Source organism: Schistocerca piceifrons, chromosome 4 (assembly GCF_021461385.2).
Source record: "Schistocerca piceifrons isolate TAMUIC-IGC-003096 chromosome 4, iqSchPice1.1, whole genome shotgun sequence".
Taxonomy (NCBI): domain Eukaryota; kingdom Metazoa; phylum Arthropoda; class Insecta; order Orthoptera; family Acrididae; genus Schistocerca; species Schistocerca piceifrons.
In genome coordinates, this window is record NC_060141.1 from 552,429,335 (window position 1) to 552,451,302 (window position 21,968).

Sequence of the window (21,968 nt, forward strand, 5' to 3'; positions counted from 1 at the left end):
TCACCTACTACGTTTACTTCTCTTCCTTTTCCTACTATAGAGTTACAGTGACCCATGACTATTAAATTTTCGTTTCCCTTCACTATATGAATAATTTCTTCTATCTCATTATACATTTCACCAATCTCTTCGTCATCTGCGGAGGTAGTTGGCATATAAACTTGTACTACTGTGGTAGGCGTGGGCTTCGTATCTATCTTGGCCACAATAATGCGTTCACTATGCTGTTTGTAGTAGCTTACCCGCATTTCTATTTTCCTATTCATTATTAAACCTGCTCCTGCATTAACCCTATTTGATTTTTTATTTGTATTCACCTGACCAGAAGTCTTGTTCCTCCTGCTACCGAACTTCGCTAATTCCCACTATATCTATCTTTAACCTATCCATTTCCATTTCTAAATTTTTTATCCTAACTGCCCGATTAAGGGATCTGACATTCCACGCATCGATACGCAGGACGGTTTTCTTTCTCTTGATAAGAACGTCCTCCTTAGTAGTTCCCTCCTGGAGATCCGAATATATAATGTTACGACCCAAGAAAGGACTGCCTTCACCCTCCACCTTCGCCTTGCACTATCCCTTTTCTCCTACAGGACAGTTAGTTGATGTATAAATGGTGGGCCATTATTCTGTTTGCTAAATTAAGTTAATTAGTGTAATTTAGTATCCAAAAATGCCGTCATATCTGCCTAGAAACTTTGACTTAAGAGTGGATGTGTGAGATGTATGTGATATGCGACATACATCCATCAGAAAACACATCAGCAAAAGTGCTCATGCCATTTGAACCATATTTAGAGGAGCCTGAGAGTTTACGGTTATAGTAGACTTGCAAATAACAGAAGGAAATTTAAAAGATCAAATTAGAAAGTTTCTACAGCCATGTAGGTAAATTATGAAACAAACACAGGACATTACCATATTACGTTGATATCCCATAATAAAACATTTCCACTCCCGCTTGTGCATTTACCCCACCACTGCGATAGGACAAGTATCATATCATCTTCATAAAAATCCAAAAAGGCACGAGGGTATGTTCCATAGCGTGCTGTGTTTGCGCCGTGCCAACGTCAGCCACATAAGTATACTTTCATGCTGGATCAGGCGGCCACCACAGTCTCCAATGCAACCAATGTGTTCTGCCCACTATGGCAGCCGATGGAGCCTGAGATGATTTTAATTGTGTGGCTAGCAGCACTGGGCGTGGGTGGGGAAGTGGCCGAGGGGCTACCGCAGGATACCTGCATAAACAGGTCTCTCCCCCCCAAAAAAGTCGATTATTTGCCATCCTTAGTGCCGTCATTATGTACTGTCTGGCTAGGTTTAGTTCCTTTACTCCCCAAACTAGCCAACCAACCAACCAACCGTCTGGAGATTGTTTAATTAACTGCCTATAAACTATATTGGGATTGTTAAAGCAGACAACAAACATGACGTAAATATAATAAAGAGGTGCTATACTAAAGTTGGAGAAATACATTTTTATCAGTCGGTGACAATGTGCTGCAAAATATCGTCAGACACAGATGTTACTTATTGGGACTAGTTGCTACGAACAATGCTAATCCACAGGTCTTCAAAAAAAATTTTTGAGCAGACTAAAACTAGGCGTATATATCACTACTGCTGTAAATTAATCGTTACCTGTATATAGAAAACTACACATGGTTCACATATTTCATCTACTGTTGTAGCAGGTGTCAGTATTCTACAATGGGAAATGTAGTTTATGTAGTGTCTCTAGCAGGTTTGCTACATCTTCTAACAGTTACAGTAATAAAATGCAGTACTACTGTCGCAGTGTAGCAATACAAGTTAATTTACATTATGGGTTGGACATTGGAGACACGGAAATAGATTGATGTTTTGAATATTCTGTAGTTTACCTTGTATGTGGGATACACTAACACAAATCCTACGGTAGAGGAAGCGAAAAGCTGTGTAACTATTTACTCTCACACCCAGTGCGGTGATTGCGTGACCTACTCTGGATGCCTTAGAGGTTGGTAGATGTTCACGTGACTGATATCACAAAAAATGGTTCATATGGCTCTGAGCACTATGGGACTTAACATCTGTGGTCATCAGTCCCCTAGAACTAAGACGTACTGAAACCTAACTAACCTAAGGACATCACACACATCCATGCCCGAGGTAGGATTCGAACCTGCGACCGTAGCGGTCTCGCGGTTCCAGACTTCAGCGCCTAGAACCGCACGGCCACTTCGGCCGGCGATTGATATAACACATCTAGACAAATAAACCTCCCAGTCGTAGAACAAAATGTCAACCCATACTGCACACAGTAGTAGTAGTAACACCATAACTGTTTGAGTAAAATGATGTGAGTCAGACATTTACGACTGGGCAATTATCTTATCATTCCTATAAAACGCTATAATATATGTGCCTTCCTTTGTAAAGAACATGTACACCCAAGTGGAAATGCCTTACTTGTATTCTTGTAATTACGTTTTAAACGTGTTACATAGCCCAGAACATGGAACTGTGACCTTGAACTCCAGATAGCAGGCATATTGTAATTACGGCAATGTCTTGTGGTCTTTGGCCAGTCAGTTATTGATTGTTGAATGGGATTTATAAACAGTCTGTAGCATTTTCGTCTGCTTAAAAAGAATTTTTACATTACATCTCAGAGTGCAGAATGGGACATTGCACGTGAAGTCCAACACTATTTACAAGTTGGTAGCCAACTTGAGGTATTACTAAGTATTCTGATATGACCAACTGTTTTATATTCCGGGCCATTGCAGCTGTTGAAAGGCATGATGTTAGGAAGAACCCCGCTTACAGGTAGTAACACTGTTGTTTATTGAAACACAACTGGTTTCGCAGCTTAAAAGCGCATTATCAGGTGCAACCTACACTGTAAAAAGCTAAGTACGGTGTCACCACATGTTGTAGATATTAAACCTACTAAAGGAATGTCTAAAATATACTTAAAACGTTAAGCGTCGTAGGCATACCCATCGGCCTAGTCAAAATTTACTATTCAGAGAATATTCCTCAACATGTCACAAGATTAATTTTATGGAATAGATATGCTGGCGATGTTTTCATATTATGTTATGGTGGTAATGTTCTTTCTTCGGTATGTAAATAGTTTCAACCAGAAGATACAGTTCACTGGGTAGTGTGATGAGAATGACACTTCATCGTTTATGGACATCAATGTGACCCCAAAGAAATTAGCAAAACCCAATCACGACAGACCTCGTTACACCCAGGCGGTCATGTCACCCAATGAAATATAAATCCTCAGCATTCCGAGCCATGCTAAATCGTATGTATGAAACGCCACTTACAAATGAAGCTCAGGTGACTGATATGGGGTTATACAGTATGTAGAGTATCAAAACAGTTACGGTCCAGGATTTTGAAAAAGAAAAGTCTTCCTTCTCACAGCGGATTAAAGGCAAATTTTGTAACGCTTAGACCAGCTGAGCAGATAAAGCATCGCTCTATTTTTTGTAGACTGTCATATCTGAGTGCAATATCCGAAAAAATGGAGGGTGGGGGGGGGTATGAGCTCCGAAAACCTTATTCCAGCGTATTTTACATTTTCAGATCGAGCCAGTAAACTCAGGCACAAGGAAAAAGTTGTGGTAAATAATTATAATGAAACGGGTGTATATTACATTACATGCAGTGATTGTCCTGAAAAACATATGGGACGAAAAATGTTCTTATGTGCGTGAAATCTTATGGGACTTAACTGCTAAGGTCATCAGTCCCGAAGCTTACACACTAGTTAACCTAAATTATCCTAAGGACAAACACACACACCTATGCCCGAAGGAGGACTCGAACCTCCGCCGGGACCACCCGCACAGTCCATGACTGCATCGCCTTAGACCGCTCACTACATTTTCAGATCAAGCAAGAAAACTCAGGCACAAGAAAAAAGCTGTGATAAATAAATATAATAAAACGGGTGTATATTGCATTACATGCAGTGATTGCCCTGAAAAACATATGGGACGAGCCGGTAGGTCATTTCACATAAGATTTCAAAAAAATGGTTCAAATGGCTCTGGGCACTATGGGACTTAACTGCTGTGGTCATCAGTCCCCTAGAACTTAGAACTACTTAAACCTAACTAACCTAAGGATAGCACACACATCCATGCCCGAGGCAGGATTCGAACCTGCGACCGTAGCGGTCGCACGGTTCCAGACTGTAGCGCCTAGAACCGCTCGGCCACTCCAGCCGGCATAAGATTTCAGGAACATCTTCACTTAAATAACACGCTATCTTCAGTAACAGGCACTTACGCGAAAAGGGGTACAGCGTCACAAGCTTTTCGGACAAAATTTGAAATACTTCATAAAAATAAATAAGGCATATGTTGCATGTATTCGAGGAAGTGGAAATTTTTGGACATAAAAACGAAAATGAACATCCAATTGGAAATAAAGCAATAGTGCATTCTGTGTAATTTTGATTGTTTGTATAATTAGGTATTAGTACGTCATAAAATTCTTTATTATTCTCGCTTGTAAAGGTAGTGACCCGACTCTCCTAGTCAGACGGTCCACATGAATAGCTTCCGCTCCGCCGGGCAGCTAGTCTCTCTCTGTCGTTCTCGCGAGACGCTTTTGCCATGCCCTGCACCGAGCTGTCTTGCTGTTCACACTGGTAAGACACTGTCACCTGATACTTTCCACATTGTAATTTGTATAGGCTGAGTTGATTAGCAGTAACAATTCTTTTATTACCAATCCGGCCCCTTTTTAAAAACTTTTAGCTGCCGCTCATTAAAAAACATTTGCTTCCTTCTTTTTAGAAGCAGGCAAATTTTAACGAATGAAGCAGGTCTTTATCTATCGCTCGACACAGTGTTGTCGATATTCTCTCAACAGTACATTTTGACTAGGTGCGACGGGCATGCCTATGATCTTTTAACATTGTTGCACCTGATGATGCGCCTTTAAGCCGTGAAACCGGTTGTGTTTTAATAAACAAATATTTTACCAGTAGTAAGCGGAGTTTCCCTAATATCATATCCTGATATGCTTCTTTCTGGCTAAAGAACATGGTATTAAGCAGTTATTTACAACTCCAAACATCACTAAGTTACAGCAAAACAGTTGCAATAACCCACTCCGCTGTTGGTAAAATGTTGGTACCAACACTTTTCTAAATAACCTTAGAAGATGAGGTTGAAAATACCACTTCAGCTGTAAGGTTGTTTTATTTATCAGTGCTTAGATCACGATCGGTTTCGGGCTAAAATATGCCTATCAGGAGTGATACGGAAAATAAACAAGATACCGAAGCTAACAATAATTTTTACACGCAGTAGCACACTAGAGAAAACAAAAAAATTCCACATTACATTTTTAGACAACAGCGGTCGTGCTAGGTGCGGTAAAACGTAAGTCAGTACCAAAGCGACACAAGACAACACAACGGACGACTGCTTGGTAAAGAACTGTCAAATGGACACCAGGATACTCAAATTTTGTGCTATGGCCCGGGGCGAAGAAATGAAGGGTACAGAACGCGGGGTATTACCAGGGAGTGCAGAGCACGGAGTAACGTAGGAAGTAGGAGGGAGTAAACTGGTAAACAAGACTGGCAAAACAACTGCCATCTGAAACTTCCTGGCAGATTAAAACTGTGTGCCGGACCGAGACTCGAACTCGGGACCTTTGCCTTTCGCAGGCAAGTACTTTACCAACTGAACAACCCAAGCATGACTCACGACCCGTCCTTACAGCTTTAGTTCTGCCAGTATCTCGTCTCCTACCTTCCAAACTTTACAGAAGCTCTCCTGCGAAAGTTCTGCAAGGTTCGCAGGAGAGCTTCTGTACAGTTTGGAAGGTGACGGGTCGTGAGTCGTGCTTGGGTAGCTCAGTTGGTAAAGCACTTGCCTGCGAAAAGCAAAGGTCCTGAGTTCGAGTCTCGGTCCGGCACACAGTTTTAATCTGCCAGGAAGTTTCATATCAGCGCACACTCCGCAGCAGAGTGAAAATCTCATACTGCCATCTGTTAACGGAAGAACAATGCGGGACCAACTAGCTCGGCCGGTCACAATCTGAATAAGTGATTTACACTGATAAGCCGAAGCATTATAATAACTGGCCACCGCGACGATGGATGCCGCCTGGTGGCGTTAACGGGAACAAAAGTATGTAAACGGAGCAGACACGGACGGGGGATCACTCTAGCGAAAATATTGGCTTCAAATGAAGTCCGTTGAGACAAGCGACTGTGGCAATTGACATTATTATTAGGCAGAGCCGGTGACAGAGTATCTCGAAGCTTTTAGAATATTCAAGTGCTATTGCAGTGAGCATCTGCGGAAAGCGGTAGAATGACAGTGAAACTACCACTAGGCGCTAAATGGCTGGACGTCCACGACTCTTCGGAGAGCGTAGGATTCAGAGTCTAGTCTGCTCTATAAAGTAGGATAGATGGTGATCTGGGGTATAAAGAGCACACCGTTTATCGTGCATTGCTGAACATAGATCTCCGTAGCAGACCACCCCTACTTGTTTACATGCTGACCCAACGGCATGAAATGATATGAAATGAAATGTCGAGTGGCTAGGGCCTCCCGTCTGGTAGATCGGTCACCTGGTGCCGGTCTTTTTAGTTGACGCCACGTCGGCGACTTGCTTGTCGATTAGGATGATGAAGACAACACAACACCCAGTCCCTGAACGGACAAAATGTCCGACCCAGCCGGGGAACGAACCCGGGCCCCTTTGCATGGCTTTCTGCCACTCTGACCCCCTTTTTTCCCTCTATATAGCTCGTTGTGTTTGGTCGGGGCGGATGCCACAAGACATTCGTTCAAGTTGATCGTTGTTTCCTTTACCCACGTTTTTGTTACAGAGGGCAAGCAGCCCATCAATTACAATTGCAGTGGGCACGTGATCAATGGAAATGTGTCGGATCTTCAGGTGAATCATATTTTTGGTTGATGGTCGTCTCTACAAACGCCGGCATCTTGGTGAACGGCGGCTCGAAACGTCACGCTTGTGGGAGCAGTATTATGCTTTGGGAGTCAGTCTCTTGCACTTGCATGGGACCTGTGGTATTAATCGAAGAGGCACTGACAGCATTAACCACCGGCATCCTTTCAGGCTTCATGTTTTCCCCGACAGTGATGTCATCTTTCAGCAGTATAATTGTTCGCGTCTCAGAGCCAGAACCGTGCTACAGTGGTCCGAGAAGTATTATAGTGGAGTCACGTTGATGTTTCGGTAACCAGATTTGCCTGATGTAAATACTATGAAACGGGTCGCTATCGGGCGCCATCACCGCGTACGCAAGACAGCGGCCAGTTATTTATGAAAATTACGTGACCTGTGCATTTGACATCTAATGCCACACACCTACACAAACCTTCGTACGAACTGTCGGATCCCTGATACGCGGTATTAATGACGGAAAAACAAGCTATTAAGCAGATAGTCATAATGGTTTGGCTCATCAATGTACATTCAAATGCCAAAAAACATGACAAAAATGTTTTATGTAAAATGTTAACACAACATTATCAGTGGTAAAGGAACAAACAGTCGGCACTAGAGTACCCTATTATCTAGTAGTACCGACAATTAAAAAGAAAGCTTTGCATGATCCCATACGTTGATGTTATATCAAATAGGATCAGCCAATGGCTTAGAAAAGAAGGGTCTATACCTGCCCTCAATACCCCCAGTAAGGTCGGACACCTACTGGAGCACCACGAAACTATAACAGATAATCGCTGCTCGCAGTCGGCTGCCTGTCGCGTAACGTAGTGTGTCCTTCCACCTACATGGGCCAGATTGCCCACTCCTTTACCATACGGTTCAGAGAGCATCAGGACTTTAGAAATTCTAAATACGCCCTCACGCATCACCTGATGGATCATAATCATTACATTTCAGATATAAACACGGATTGTTTTGTTTTACATTGCAGCTTAAGGGTTGTGTATTAAATCTTTCAGAACAAATACTTATTCGCAGCATTAACCGTTTCTGTTTTGCATACTTGTAACAAGTCTTCTTGTAATAGAAGTTTGCATACTTGTAACTTTTTAGCCCTTAACTACGGCGCGTTATTCTGTGCGTCCTCACTAAATTAAAATTTCCCTGTCATTCATGATGCAAAATTTATCTCACGCCTTATTATACGTAAGCCTTGTTTAATCTCCGGCCTGTAGCTGGCAGTTTTTTGAATTGATCCTACTTTTAACGTCTCAATTTATTGCTATTGCTGCTAGCTATTAAATGGTATAGGAGGTTTTCACAGTGTTTAACTACCTTCCCATATGCTTAAGCAGCAAGATTCTTTCAGGTTTTTTTTTAATGGGAATGGAAAATTTGTGTGCTCTTTTAGCTGATGACTATGGCATGTTGTTCCATGTCACCATATGCGTCTCCACTAATTTAGATTTTGCTTGTAATTCATGGAAAGGAAACACAATTCATTGTGTTTTACTGTTTACGGTTCTTACATTAGTTTGAAGCCTCTGGTTCAAGATGGTTCAAATGGTTCTGAGCACTATGCGACTAAACTTCTGAGGTCATCAGTCGCCTAGAACTTAGAACTAAGTAAACCTAACTAACCTAAGGACGTCACACACATCCATGCCCGAGGCAAGATTCGAACCTGCGACGTAGCAGTCGCTCGGTTCCAGACTGTAGCGCCTAGAACCGCACGGCCACACCGGCCGGCGAAGCCTCTGGATTCATCAGGAATGGTACCACAGTATTGTGCTGCTCCTGTTCAATATGATCATTTACCATTGATAATGTACAGCTAACTTTTTCATGAAACATTTTTGTGATGTTTTTTTGCCTTTTGTAAGTGAATCACTAATTCAAGTTGTTAACGGCCGGGCTTGTTGGTCCCGCGTTGTTATTCACGTCAACAGATGGCCGTACTTTGACTCAATCTTGTTTATCAGTTCACTTCCTTCTTCGTGTAAGCTACTCCGTGCTCTGCGCTCGTTGGTGATACACCGCGTCCTGTATCCTGTATCCTCCATCGCGGAGTCTACGATCGTAGCACAAAGTGTAAGTATGCTGATGTTCATTCCACAGTTCTTTACCAGGCAGTCGTCCATTGTGTTGGCTGGCATCGGTTTGGCGTTGACTTTGTTTATCGCACCTAGCCCGTCTACCGTTTTCTAAAAAGTTATATGGGACGTTTTTGTTTTCTCTCGTGTACTACTGCGTGTGGAAACTATTTCTACATCTACATCTACATCTACATGGATAACCTGCAAATCACATTTAAGTGCGTGGCAGAGAGTTCATCGAACCACCTTCACAATTCTCTATTATTCCAATCTTGTATAGCGCGCGGGAAAAATGGACACCTATATCTTTCCGTACGTACTCTGATTTCCCTTATTTTATCATGGTGATCGTTCCGCCCTATGTAGGTCGGTGTCAACAAAGTATTTTTGCATTCGGAGGAGAAAGTTGGTGATTGGAGTTTCGTAAGAAGATACTGTTGCAACGAAAAACGCCTTCCTTTTAGTGATTTCCAGCCCAAACCCTGTATCATTTCTGTGACACTCTTTCCCATATTTAGCGATAATAGAAAACGTGCTGCCTATCTTTGAACTTTTTCGATGTACTCCGTCAGTCCTACCTGGTAAGGATCCCACACCGCTCAGCAGTATTCTAAAAGAGGACGGACAAATGTAGTGTAGGTAGTCTCCTTAGTAGGTCTCTTACATTTTCTAAGTGTTCTGCCAATAAAACGCAGCCTTTGGTTAGCCTTCGCCACAACATTTTCTATGTGTCCCTTCCAATTTAAGTTGTTCGTAATTGTAATACCTACGTATTTATTTGAATTTACGGCTTTTAGATTAGACTGATTTATCGTGTAACCGAAGTTTAACGAATTCCTTTTAGTACTCATGTGGATGACCTCACGCTTTTATTTATTTAGTGTCAACTGCCACTTTTCGCACCATTCAGATGCTTTTTCTAAATTGTTTTGTAGTTAGTTTTGATCTTCTGATGACTTCATTAGTCAATAAACGACAGCGTCATATGCAAACAACCGAAGACGGCTGCTCAGATTGTCTCCCAAATCGTTTATATATATATGAGGAACAGCAAAGGGCCTGTAACACTACCTTGGGGAACGCCTGAAATCACTTCTGTTTTACTCGAGGACTTTTGGTCAGTTACTACGGACTGTGGCCACTCTGACAGGAAATCTCAAATCCAGTCACATAACTGAGACGATATTCCATAAACACGCAATTTTACTACGAGCCGCTTGTGTGGTAAAGTGTCAAAAGCCTTCCGGAAATCGAGGAATACGGAATCGATCTGAAATCCCTTGTCAATAGCACTCAGCACTTCTTGTGAATAAAGAGGTAGATTTCGTCTTTTGTTAAATTTCAGTATCACACCCGAAACTGCTCATGGTCTAAGCACTGAAAGTATATTTTCAGCTTCTACTATAATGTTCAGTTGCGAATGTCCCTCCAGCAGAATTGTTTGCTTAGGAAGTTGGTTAACAAACATCAATAATGTTGCAAATATTTTGTGAGTTTGCAGTACATATGACTTTTCTCCAAAGTGTCAAGCTACGAAATTAGCAATATTTCAGTGTTTTTTACCGAAGTACGATGCAACGTTTCTTCGGATATGCATGCGTGTCAGCAGGAACAAGCGCTGCTGCGACTACCGCCGTTATGAAGCACATTAAATGTGATCGCAGTTACGAATATGGGCAACCGTCAGCTGTACAATGGAGTGGCGAGAACGAAAATTTGTGCCGGATCGGGACTCGATTTTTTTTTTATTTCCCACTTTACAACCAACAGCCTTCAGCGCGTTTTTCCATTAAATTTTGCAAGGACGGGTTTCCGGGGTTAAAAAATGCAATACTTCAGTTAGGGATGCTGACAACAGAACAAATTTATATCTCTGGGCATAATAACCATCGTTATTACATGAAACAACACTTACTCGAAAACTGAATTGTGTCCATTGAGGGGAAATTACAGCATAGTGATAACTAAGGAAACAATTTTGTGTACCATTTCGCTATCTGAACACGAATCATGGGCAGACTCAACTCTTGTATGTGAACGACCATGTGTCTTCAGCCTGTACTTGTAGATCCCATATGTATACTTCAGTACAGGGGAGGTATTTTATTTGAAAGTCGCCTGCCCGTTTCTGTAAATTCATTATATAGCTGATGGTTGTCCACATTCGCAACCGGGAATACATTTCATGCATTTTATGACGGCTGCAGCTACGACAGTACCTTTTCCTTCAGAGAGGCATGCATGTCCGAAGTAAGATTGCATCGTAATTCGCGATAACACAGGCATTTCAATATCGTGTTTATCCGCCGACGACGGGCAAGTAATGGATTGTACATAAAACTTACAAATATTGATTATCTTGATAAGAAAGTACGAATACAGACTCATGATGAATAAAATCACGTTACATCATTGGTTTGGTTATTACTGGCCCACGACTGTGGTGCAGCAATATGTAGCATCCAGTCGATAACATTGGAAGCTCCATGGTCACAGATAATGTAGTTATCTACAAGTAAATAGTAAGGATGTAGTGCAGAGGATGGATGATTGGTACAGGAGCCGGGATGACGGTATATGTAACTGTTGCATATAAGAAGGCGAAAAGATCCATTATTGCTGGATTACGCTATTGTTGGAAATAGTAACACATACATAAAATCTTGGAGAAACCGCCCACACCTTACAAAACACTTGTTTTACTGAGTATTGAGTATAGTTTAGCGGTCTCAGGCCATTACAGTTGGCACTAATAGAAGCAGAGACGATTCAGTAAAGAGCGACAAACACACAGTCGTATAGTCAGCGTGAAATGTTAATGAGACTTCAGTTGCAGTTACTGCAAAAGAGGTTTACTGTCGAAAAAGAAACCTGTGGAAGTACGTTCCGCACAATATATTACTTCCTCCCACACACACATCACCCAGTATACCTAGAATGCGGCATTAAAAGCATTGTTAATGGAGCAGACATTGGGAGTAAATATTACACGTACCACAGTATGGTGGCATGGAGGCGGTATGCATCTACGCAGGTAGGTATGCATCTGATTTATTTTGTACAGTCTGCGGGCTTTCAAATAAAATGATGTGGTATGTTGGCCCTCAACTACGTACCCTCAGACCCGGAGTTGAAATATTAAAAGTTTTGGGTGGTTTCATTGTCTAGGGGCTGAGATACTTAGCTCCCGCATTACGAGCCAAATACTGCTGAGTCTACAATGCACAATATGAATATACACATGAATCGAATTGTCGAAGGTTCCTATCACTCGGTAATTAGGAATTTTCAATGTAAGGTAGAAATTTATAGATGAAAGTTTGCAATTAAATAAAATCTTCAGGTACTATTTTTAACGACTTTAAATGATGAGTACGATAGCAGAAGCATATTTAAGAATGCCGTTTATTACTGCAAACACTTATTGGTGTTGATGGTTAAACAATTAAATAAAATATAAGTTGAATAACAGGGAAACAATAGATTCCTACTTCACGTAATTAGTTATAAACAACAACGTAGCTCGCGAGATATTCACTTCTACACGCATACTACGTCTTCACTGCAGAAGCCACAGATGTCTCAAAAGTGCACAAGTCGGCATTACGTAATACTTCTATCTCCCGGGACCACGCACATACTGATCAACACTCTACAAGTCTTTCCCGCAACTCCCATCGCGCCTTCGCGTCCCGCAACTCCCGAGTCCTGTGCCTCCAACCAGTATCCCAATTAACGAGCGCTGTGATTGGCTAGAGCGCTCCCGCCGTGTCTTAAAGACAACACACACTCACAAACATATTGAAACACATGCAAAATACTGGATTTACATATAAATGACTTGAAATTAAATAAATATTCCTACAGCTGGAACATAAACACTCTCTAACACACATTATTAAATACATAAACAAATCAAATAAACATATATCAAAGGAATAGAAACAAAAATGTAGGCCAATAGCCTAATGTCTCTGGGCTTTCTAAAACACAGTAAATATTTCATCAATTTCTTCATGAATAGTATATATCGGATATAAACAAAGATATAGACGAATAAATATATTTATAAACATGCTGCTACCGTTTTTCCGTGTAACTGAGGAGTACTTACGGCTTGGCGCGATTAATAGTAATCGCCACTTTGATCTCCAATAGCTCATGTACTACTCAAGTTACATGCCTATTATTAATACTAATTTAGATTTACACTAATTGATTTCTAAAGACACGTCGGTCAACAAAATCGAATGAACCGTTTACATTTTGGATATTTGTTGCTGGGTGTTACTTGTATAATTTACAGTCAGATACTAAATTTTAAACTAATGAAGATATTGAAAATCTGATTACACTATCAGACTCGTCGTGCAAATAATGGTAATGTGCATGTTTCTTTTTGTGGTATCATGTTTCCTCTGGCTATTATTAATTTCTGCATGAGCTGTGAAATGTCTGTTATTATGGTTTCACGAAGTCCACCATCTTTGGCACTGCCAGCATACAAATCTCCTTCATCGACACAAAGCACAGTCCTCGACACTGCGTCAACGGAGAATTCCCAGCCACGCAGTCGGCCTGGACCACACGCTGGGACCACCTCCCTTGCTCCGGCCGGTGCTCGGCACAGCGCAGCCCCTGCCGAGGCGCGGCCTGCCGAGCGCCGCCCCCCCCCCCCCCCCCCCTTCCGCGGCCACGACAACTCCGAACTCAGAATATTTTCAGGGCGCCACAACCCGCCTATTGCTTCACAAGTCTTAAAATAGACTCCACAATCATCTTGGAAAGCCATTATCTTTCTTCAATGTAATCCCATTTAAATTCTAACAGAACATCTATTTCCTTGTTGGAAAACACTGATATGAATCTCAGATCATTACAATGGTGCCAGCGTTTGGGAAATTATATGAGGAAAACGCTATCGCCTATTTGATATGCCTGACCTTAGTGGTGGTAGGGAGGCTACTATCGAGTGCTAATGGACTTTTTCAGTGCCCAGTGATTCATCAGTGTTATTTTTCTGCAGATATCATGGGAACCTGCCAGTTTCATAGCTATGGAAGGAGTTTATCACTGCATAAAAATAATGATGAATGAGTGTGCTATTGGACGATTGCCGAATTGGGGTGTAATAAGTAAAGAAACAGAAGTACTGACACAAGCAATTTGCTTAATCAGTAGTCGAGAGTTGGGGATGTATACGCTGCATATCATGAGAATTATAGTTTTAGAGGAATATTTGTTAATGTCAAGAATATCCAGAAAGGCAGTTTCACGCTCTAATACTCTGAAATATATGCTCTAATCTCTTTCATTACTATGGCCTCCATGTGACGTAAACGACGATGATAGAATTATCACACAGTCTATGTGGAACACCTATTCCATAAAATTACCCAACCGAGTTTCAAGAGAACTACGTTTTCCGTTCTTCCACGGAATCCCATTTACTGGGGAGATGAGAACACAGTCAAGGAGTTCCATGTGCATATATTTGAACAACTGTCAGGCTGACATATGAAACAGACAAATGGCCCCAAATGCCACAAGCTTGTTTGTAACTGAATTTTTGTTTCTACCACCAGTAACGATTTTCTCGTTTTACATTTGGCGTCTGATTCGACTGGTAAATACTCCATAAATTAATGTCCACTCCTGTATGTCTGCATATTCTTGAACGGATAGTGTATGCAGAATGTAGACTGTTCATCAGTAAGATGGAGGCAGATGTGCACAAGCGCACTTCTTGAATAAGTTTTGTAATAAGACTAGCAGCCGCTGCCTCCCTGCAGCTGCGTCTTGTGACGAGCGCGAAGTCAGTGGCTTACCCGTTCCTGCTGCAGGTGGTTGGGATGAGCACTTAACGCCTCTTCATCCTAATGTCTTGCAGTAGCCCTCGGCGGGGCTTCACCCCCCCCCCTCCCCCTCCCCCCCCCCACACACACACCACCAAAAACCACGACCGTCTCATGACGCTGCTGGAGATGCTATTGAAATCGTTCTACAATTCATCCCAAACTCTACTGGACACAGTACTGCTACTGAGGCGTTGTGCAACTGCACTTCCAGCAGAAGTGGCATCTGTAGTGTGAAGTATTATCTGTATGCCTGGTGTCGCCACAGAGTGGGACACTTGGGAATACACAGGGCACTCCGTGGGAGATGCCCTCCCAGTTTTTTGCTTCTCTTAAATAAATGTTATTTTTACTGTCCTACGTCAGTGATGGTCGAAACAGTACAGGTTAAGGTGATTGTTTAAATGTTAGATATTCGTGTTATTTAATGATGTCTTGTGTGTCAACTGCAGACTGCTTCTTTAACATCTAAAATTTGGATTAAAAAAAAAAATCCCTTTGTTTTTACGTATTCACTGGAATGTCTGTCTGGTTTAAGCTGGGCAGCCATGTTTGACTGTGATTTTTGGGTCACAAATTGTTAAGAAAAGGCAGTCATACAGGTTGTATCAAATTCTGAGCACTATGGGACTTAACATCTATGGTCATCAGTCCCATAGAACCTAGAACTACTTAAACCTAACTAACCTAAGGACAGTACACAACACCCAGCCATCACGAGGCAGAGAAAATCCCTGACCCCGCCGGGAATCGAACCCGGGCGTGGGAAGCGAGAACGCTACCGCACGACCACGAGATGCGGGCCAGGTTGTATCAGCTGATAGAATTATACCTCCTAAAATGCTCACTGTTGAATTGGATAACACCTGTTCGAATTTCCCTTCATTTATACTTCCACCCCTATTTGCCCAGAAGAATGGAGAGATTAAAGAGGGAGGGAGGGAGATGGGAGACCTTACCCTTCGGAGGCGATCTGTCAAAAATACAGGTTGCTCCAATGTGTTCTTTGCTACAATACTACTGTTAACACAAAAACACAAAAGGCAGCATTTGGCAAGATGGCAAGACAGCGAAGCACGGGTTTCTGATGAGTGGCCTCACATTGTTTTCGACGGTGAGTAGTGGTTCTGCATTATGAATCGTGGTTCTGCACTAGGAATAGTGGTTCTGCACTATGAATATTAGTTCTGCGCTATGAATAGTGGTTCTACGTGGGCTGGTATGGGGGCGACCTTGGGAGAAGTCCTATCCTTGCAATGTTTTTGAGAGGAACATCGCTATTAGTCCTAGCGTCATGGTGTTGGGGCCTCTCGAGTAGGACTTCAGGTCATGTTAGTGACCGAGGGTACGTCACAGACATCCTGCGTCATGTGTGGCCTTTCACATAACATTAAAGTGTTGCCATTTTTCAACAGGAAAACGATCTCCCACTCAGGTGCCTGTCTTTACCAACTCTCTACGTGATCTTGAGATATACAGATCTCTCCCCAACAGATTACGTGTGGGACAAGCGCGGATGTCAACTCCGTCCCAATGCCAGTATTCAGAATACAAAAGACGAGTTACAACCTTGTTAGTCAATTTGCCTCAGGAGAGGCTGCAACGGCGTTAGTACACCCATCCCAACCGAGTCAGTGCATATATCCAAGCCAGAGGGCGTGGAACGTCATACTGATAAGTGATCTCATATTCCCACGTTCTTTGTACATTTGACTCAATTTTTACTCACTTAAATAACATCACATTATCTGTGCAGTTTTATTTCGTATCCTCTTCCACTTTTGGGTGCTTCACTTTTTGTCAGGAACTGTAAGAAGTTTGTTCTACATCAGCTGTTTAAATTGCTATATGTAGAGTAAAAAGTGCATGGCTGACACTGTTGTTTATCCTCGAATGAAAAGTTCATTTAAATACTCCAAGAAATAGAGAAATGGGAAAAAAGTAGAGAGAGGGGAAGGATGTGGGAAAAAGATCGCCCTGGTCTTATTGAAGAAACATCCTCATTATTCACCTCATACAGTTTAAGATTAATGTTATAATCACAATGCTTGCACAAAAGATTGAAACCGTATTTCATGTGTACAACTAAGGCATAAACATTGTGCCACCGAATTTGGTTAGTGGAACGGAAACTGGCAGAGTACCAAGAGAAACACGCTGATGTAGCTTGTGTACGACGATAGCTGACTGCTGCTACTCTGGGCTCCAGCTTCAGCTGCAGCTACAGCGAGCGCACCTGGGCAGCCACGGAACTGCTGACTCCTCCTCCAGTCTGAGGCTGCTGGGCAGAACTGTCTCGGCAAGTAATTGGAAGCGCAAGAGGGACACCGGTAACATGCTGAGCGGGGTACTGCAGGGCCAAGGAAGAAGGGCGGTTTGGCGGCGCTCACGCCTCCTTAGATGTTACTGTTATCAGTACCTGCTTAATGTAAAGAAAGTTTTCGAAGTAATTTCAAAGTTTGAGGCAACTTCTCCGGTATTATCTCACGGCGCGTAGGACAGAACTTCGAAACTTCAGCATGTCTGTGATTGTCAGAAGGAGTCGTCTGTTCCAAACAGTGAAGGAGCTTCATGCACGTCACCTGAAAGGGAACAGCTTGGGAAGTGCGCCTTTCCTGAGATTGATGATTATTGTGTTGACGCTTGATGGACGTACCACTGTAGCTCTTGTGTGTTTAATACTCTTGCTAGCTCTGTTAAATAACTATCTTTGTACATATAAAAATATACGTATGTATGTATAAAATGTGTGTGTGTGTGTGTCGCAAGACGCAATCAATACTTTCACTGCGCGATAACAACGGTGATATGACTGATGACAGTGCTACTAAAGCAGAGTTATTAAATACGGTTTTCCGAAACTCCTTCACCAAAGAAGACGAAGTAAATATTCCCGAATTCCAATCAAGAACAACTGCGAAGAAGAGAAACGTAGATATCCTCGGTGTACCAAAGCAGGCAAGGCTTCCGGTCCAGTTGGTATACCAGTCAGGTTCCTCTCAGAGTATGCAGATGCAATAGCTCCATATTTAGCTATTTTATACAACCACTCGCTGACAGAAAGTTCCATACCTAAGGACTGGAAAGTGGCTCAAGTCACAACAATACACAAAAAGGGAAATAGGAGTAACCCCTGAATTACAGGCCCATATCACAAACATCGATTTGCAGTAGGGTTTTGGAACATATACTGTATTCGATCATTATGACCTCGAAGAAAACGATTTACTGACACATAGTTAGTACCGATTCAGAAAATATCCTTCCTGCGGAACACAACTAGCTCTTTATACTCATAAAGCAATGAGTGTTACCGACAGGGGATGTCAAATTGACTCCATATTTTAAGATTTTCAGAAGGCTTTCGACACCGTTCCTCACAAGCATCTTCTAACCAAACTGTGTGCCTGTGGAGTATCGCCTCAGTTGTGCGTCTGGCTTCGTGATTTCCTGACAGAGAGGTCACAGTTCGTAGTGATAGACGGAAAGTCATCGAGTAAAACAAAAGTAATATCTGACGTTCCCCAAGGAAGTGTTATAGGCCCTCTATTGTTCCTGATCTATATTAACGACATTAGGAGACAATCTGAGTAGCCCTCTTAGATTATTTGCAGATGACGCTGTCATTTACCGTCTTGTAAAGTCATGAGACGACGAAAACAAATTGAAAAATGATTTAGATAAGATATCTGTGTGGTGAAAAAAGTGGCAATTGACCCTGAATAAAGAAAAGTGTGAAGTTATTCATATGTGTACTAAAAGAAAATCCGCTACATTTCGATTACGCGTTAAGTCACACAAATCTTAAGGCTGTAAATACTTAGGGATTACAATTACATATAACCTAAGTCAGAACGGTCACATAGATAATGTTGTGGGTAGAGCAAACCAAAGACTGCGATTCACTGGCAGAACACTTAGATGGTAGAACAGATCTTGTAAAGAGACTGCTTACACTACACTTGTTTGCCCTATTCTAGAGTATTGCTGTGCGGCGTGGAATCTGTATCAGGTGGGACTGATGGAGGATATTGAAAAAATTCACAGAAGGGCGGCTCGTTTTGTATTATAGCGAAATAGGGGAGATTGTGCCACAGACATGATACGTGAATTGGTGTTGCAATCATTAAAACAAAGGCGTTTTTCGTTGCTACGAGATCTTCTCATGAAATTTCAATCACCATCTTTCTTCTCCGATTGCAAAAACACCACCACGTATGGACAAATGATCATCACGATAAAATAAGAGAAATCAGGGCTCACACAGAAAAATTTAAGTGCTCCTTTTCCCGCGCGCCGTTCGACAGTGGAACGGTAGAGAGACAGCTTGAAGGTGGTTCATTGAACCATCTACCAGGCACTTCATTATTAATAACAGAGTAATCACATACTGTAGATGTGGATGTGCCCTCACTGTAACGTAGCCGCAACTCATATTTAATGTAACATCGGAAACGTGACACATGACTCACGAAAATTTACGTAAGTACATACAAAACAGTGCCTCATCAAAAACCAACATACAAACATAGAGATATTCGAGACCATTGTTAAGAAAGCCTGTATAAAAATACCAAGATGAATATAATACTGAAATACAATTTTGCAGAACATCTCTGTGTGTTCTCACCACTATGTCAAAACGTAAAGTACGAGGCAATGTTAAAAAAATACTCATCGTTATGGCGGGCCACGTATCTTTCATTAAATGCTGTACTACATTTCAAAGCGACACAGGCACATGACACTATTTTTCAACATATCTCCGTATATCCATTGTTTTAGCGATGGTTGCGGGACTCTGCTGTTCGATAGAGAATGTCAAATTAAACGCCTTTCAGCTGTCAATTTTCAAACTTATTTTATTGGGCAACCTGTTTCATCGTTTTACTACGCCATCTTCAGGCGGTGATGGTTGCTCACTGCAACAAATATCTACTAATGCCAGTATTGCTGGCACCTGTTTCGGTCACTAAGCGAGGTAGATTATTCCTCTACGTCGATCAGAGGCCTGAAGAAGGCGTAGTAACACGCTGAAACTGGTTGCCCAACAAAATAAGGTTGAAAATTGACGGCTGAAATGCGTTTAATTTGACATCCTCATTATTCAACATAGTCACAATGTGTCTGTAGACAACCGCTGCAACGTTCTACCAATCGATCAACTGCTCGACGACAGAAAACCTCTCGTTGGTCACGAAACCATTCGAGAATCGTAATGTAAGCGTCCTCGTCACTAGAAAATCTCTGTTCCCAAAATGTTCTTTTAGCTTGCCTCAAAGATTGAGATATCACTGTGCAACATGCGATCGTCTTGATCAGCACCGCTCACGTCAAATTGTTGGTACCGTTTCACTACGATTGGACGCGACATTACATTTGGACCGAATATCACCAGAATTTCATGCTGAACCTGTGAGCCATTTAGAATTTTTATCCACAAGAACCGAACTGTCCTGCTTGCTTCAAATTTTGAGTACTTTTCCAGTTACCTCCCCATTTTAACCGTACACCTATTATCCGTACAACAGCACAGCTGTGTCTCCAAGAAACCTAGAACATGTACATTCTTTTGACACTGTGTCACTCATGTTTCGCATTTGTCTTACGAGGGAACCTCCCCATCGCACCCCCCTCAGATTTAGTTATGAGTTGGCACAGTGAATAGGCCTTGAAAAACTGAACACATAGAGAAAACAGGAAGAAGTTGTGTGGAACTATGAAAAAATAAAATATATAAACTGAGCAGTCCATGCGCAAGATTAGCAACATCAAGGATAATATGAGCTCAGGAGCGCCGTGGTCCCGTGGTTAGCGTGAGCAGCTGCGGAACGAGAGGTCATTGGTTCAAGTCTTCCCTCGAGTGAAAAGTTTAATTTTTTATTTTCAGACAATTATTATCTGTCCGTCCGTCCGTCCGATGCGAGGTAACTGCGCCTTAGTATGGGGACGCTACACCTAAACGGAAAAAAAAGAAAACGGTAAAAACATATGTTTTGACAGAGCACAGGGAAACTGTGCGACTGTGAAAGTGTTGCATTCATTTGTTGCAGTTTATGTGACAAACGCTTATGTTCTCATCACTTTTTTGGGAGTAATTATCACATCCACAAGAAAACCTAAATCGGGCAAGGTGGAAGAATCTTTTTACCCATTCGCCAAGTGTACAAGTTAGGTGGGTCGACAGCATATTCCTGTCATGTGACGCACATGCCGTCACCATTGTCGTATAGAATATATCAGACGTGTTTTCCTGTGAAGGAATCGGTTGACCTATGACCTTGCGATCAAATGTTTTCGGTTCCCATTGGAGAGGCACGTCCTTTCGTCTACTAATCGCACGGTTTTGCGGTGCGGTAGTAAAACATAGACACTAAACTTATTACAATGAACAGAGACGTCAATGAACGAACGGACAGATCATAACTTTGCGAAAACAAAGAAAGAAAACTTTTCACTCGAGGGAAGAACCTCTCGTTCCGCAGCTGCTCACGGTAACCACAGGACCACGGCGGTCCTGAGCTCACACTATCCTTGATGCTGCATATCTTGCGCATGGACTACTCAGTTTGTATATTTTGCTAATTTTTTCATAGTTCCACACAACTTCCACTGCCTGTTTTCTCGATTGATCTGTGTTCAGTTTTTCAAGGACAATCCACTGCACCAACTTATAACTAAATCTGAGGGGGGTGCGATGGGGAGGTTCCCTTGTTAGTGCGGACGACACGTGTAACTTGCTTTCCGAGGACCCTATGTACACAAATTGACTGGTCAAACATTGTTCGAGAATTTTACTTTATATTTGTTATTTATACAGATAACATCTTACACGTCATAATCAAAGAAGGCAGTCTTAAGTTAACCCCATCTATTATAACCCGGATGGTTCAAATGGCTCTGAGCACTATGGCACTTAACATCTGAGGTCATCAGTCCCCTAGACTTATAACTACTTAAACCTAACTAACCTAAGGATATCACACACATCCATGCCCGTGGCAGGATTCGAACCTGCGACTATAGCGCATAAACAGGAGGATGCGATGAACATATGTAT